The following is a 2971-nucleotide window of genomic DNA, read 5'->3' as shown; positions in this document are numbered from 1 at the left end:
TCCCAGATATTCTGTTATTATTATTTGTTGTGTTATAAGAGCATTTCTATGTTCCGGGTGGTTGTTGCTGTGCTGTGTGTACTGCTGACATCGCCTCCTCTACCTGCTCCGTGTAGATTGTCAGTTCCTCTGTACAGGGATCCCATGCCGGGATCTATGCGTGTTACATTGTCGTTGTTACACCCCCCTCTACCCTCCTTAACGGCGTTACCTTTCGTACGGGATTAGATTGTCAGTTCCTTTGTACAAGGTTCCCATGCCGGGATCTATGCGTGTTACATTGTCGTTGTTACACCCCCCTCTACCCTCCTTGTTGGTGCTACAATAAAAAAACCGATGTTAGATTGTCAGTTCCTCGGTACAGGGTTCCCTATGCACGTTCCCAGTCGCGTTACATTGTTATTGTTGCACACCCCCCCCTCGCCCCCGTGTACTCCTTGTGGGTGCGAGGTTAAAAATACTACGTTACCCTTTGTATCAGTTTAGATTGTAAGCTCTTCCGAACACAGTTCTTGATCCTATTGTGTCATGCGTTTGTGTGCTTCAGCCCCTGCGTGTCCGCACTCCTGTGCCGGGATATAAAGTAATAATCATCATTTTATCTATCGGAGAGAAGTTTTGTGTTGTAGTTTGTTGGCACTTTATAATAAAGGTCAGATTTATATTAGTAGATTGTAGTGCAGAGACTGTGGGGGAGGGGACATTAGAGTGTAAGCTCCTCTGTACAGAGACTGATGCGACTGTGGGGGGACATTAGAGTGTAAGCTCCTCTGTACAGAGACTGATGCGACTGTGGGGGAGGGGGCATTAGAGTGTAAGCTCCTCTGTACAGAGACTGATGTGGCTGACTCAGTGTTCTCTGTACAGCGCTGTGGTATATGTCAGAGCTATATAATACAAGCAATAGTAACAATATATCCGATTTATAAGGAGGTTAGACTCACTCTTGTTACATTGGTTTCAGCACATGCACATACGTGTCCGTGTGTCTCTATCACATATGTACACACACATATATTTTCAGTGACACTATGTACATAAAAACAGAGCAATACAAACTTTATGTGTTGTTAGTAAACAGAGGAGCTTGGCGAATTCGCATCGCGACCCTTTCTGGGAATACTTCACTCGTCATATGACAAATAATTCCGATTTAACTTAACTCTGCTCAGCTTTTTATGAACCCTTCCCCCGCCAGACCCGTCCGATATCACTGATCTGAACTATTTTTACAGCGAGCTGGTTCAGCCAGCAAGAGTCAGTAGCGCTGTGTGCGTGTCCAGGGAGGTTAATGTGTGAGTACAAATATAATACTAAAGCCGTCCGTCAGGATCCAGAACATCCGCCATTGTTTATAAATAAAAGATTCGCATGAATAATGATGTTCAGTGTGACACTTTGTTACATTTATGTGTACAATCATCCGACCCAGAAATGTACACAATGTGACACTGTGTGTGGAGGAGGACTCGGCTCCAACTCCTAGAAGTCCATGTGTGGCGCTTCATGAGAGGCCGCTGGTCACTTGGCCGGCGGGTTTGGTCGATGACCGCCACTGCGAGCGCCGCTATCTCCGTTTACTTCTGATAAGACAAAATGTGCAATATCTGGGGAGCTGCGCCTCTGTAGCGGTTTCTGTGCCAGTGTGTGTATATCAGTGTGTGTATATCAGTGTGTGTATCTGTGTGTAGATCAGTGTGTGTATCAGTCTATATGTATATCAGTGTGTGTGTATCAGTGTGTGTGTGTGTGTATATGTGTGTGTGTATCAGTCTATATGTATATCAGTGTGTGTGTGTATCAGTGTGTGTGTATCAATGTGTGTGTGTGTGTGTGTGTGTGTGTGTGTGTATCAGTTTACATGTATATCAGTGTGTGTGTATCAATGTGTGTGTGTGTGTGTGTGTGTGTGTGTGTGTGTATCAGTTTACATGTATATCAGTGTGTGTGTATCAATGTGTGTGTGTGTATATCAGTGTGTGTGTGTGTGTATATCAGTGTGTGTGTGTGTGTATATCAGTGTGTGTGTGTGTATCAGTGTGTGTTTGTGCACGTGTATCAGTGTATATGTGTGTGTCTGTGTATCAGTGTGCGTTGGTTTTTATATGTGACTAAAACTTAATTGTGATCTTTGAAAGATCTTCCAGAGTTTGTGAAAAAGAATCCAAAAGATTAAAATCTTTCATTGAATTTTAGATACATTGTTTGCTCTGTGTATATCTCTGACATATACCGCAGTGCTGTACATACAGTCACACACTACTATTATACATGTATATAGCTCTGACATATACCGCAGCGCTGTACAGAGAGCACCTCAGTCTCTGCCCCAGTCACTAGTTCCTGTCTGTCAGCAGCTGTAATACTACAACCACCTTAGATGTGGCGATGACTGTGGTTCCCGGATGACCTCACTGGAAATGGAATGAATTGTGTAGCTCGGTCCTCCTATTATATCGTTTTTAGTAAGTTGATTGGAATTTATGTGATTGGCACATGTGGGGCCCAATCTGAATTGTACAATCAGATTGGCACATGTGCGGCCAGCTCGGTCTGTGAGCTTCCATAGAGACTGTTATCAGAATTTCACGTCTGGAAGGAACGAGAAGGACGACCCCCAGAAAGACGATCCCGACCCCCATAAAGTCGCCATGATAACATATTGTCATCGGATTAGAATGAGAAGACATCGGCGGTCGTTCAGGAAGTGCTGCGCGTCACGCTATAGATTCCCCGAGAACGGAGCGATCTGTTCAATAGTCAGTGAGAGGAAAGGACGGCTCCACCTTGACGCCAGCAGATCATTCAATTTGCTGATTACGCTGCAGAGAAAATGAGACGTTTCCTCCGTATAAATCACGGGAATAATTCCATCTGTCCGAGCTTTTCATTTTACATCCTAATTTCCCGATCGATGAGAAGATTCTTATTGTGATGAATGAGCGGCAGAGCTGGAAGTGTGCGCTGTATT

General features: G+C 44.3%; 1 protein-coding gene across 1 annotated transcript in view; it reads left to right on the top strand.

Annotated features, from left to right (window-relative positions):
* The window catches only part of LOC108801199 (AT-rich interactive domain-containing protein 3A-like), a 113642-nt gene that overhangs the window by 79 nt on the left and 110592 nt on the right, over window positions 1-2971 (top strand). The gene's annotated exons all lie outside the window — the stretch shown is intronic.

The sequence above is a fragment of the Nanorana parkeri genome, unplaced genomic scaffold (genome assembly GCF_000935625.1).
Source record: "Nanorana parkeri isolate BGI_ZX_2015 unplaced genomic scaffold, ASM93562v1 scaffold2248, whole genome shotgun sequence".
NCBI lineage: Eukaryota > Metazoa > Chordata > Amphibia > Anura > Dicroglossidae > Nanorana > Nanorana parkeri.
The sequence above is the reverse complement of the archived record's forward strand: the minus strand, read 5'-3'. Positions and strand labels throughout refer to the sequence as shown.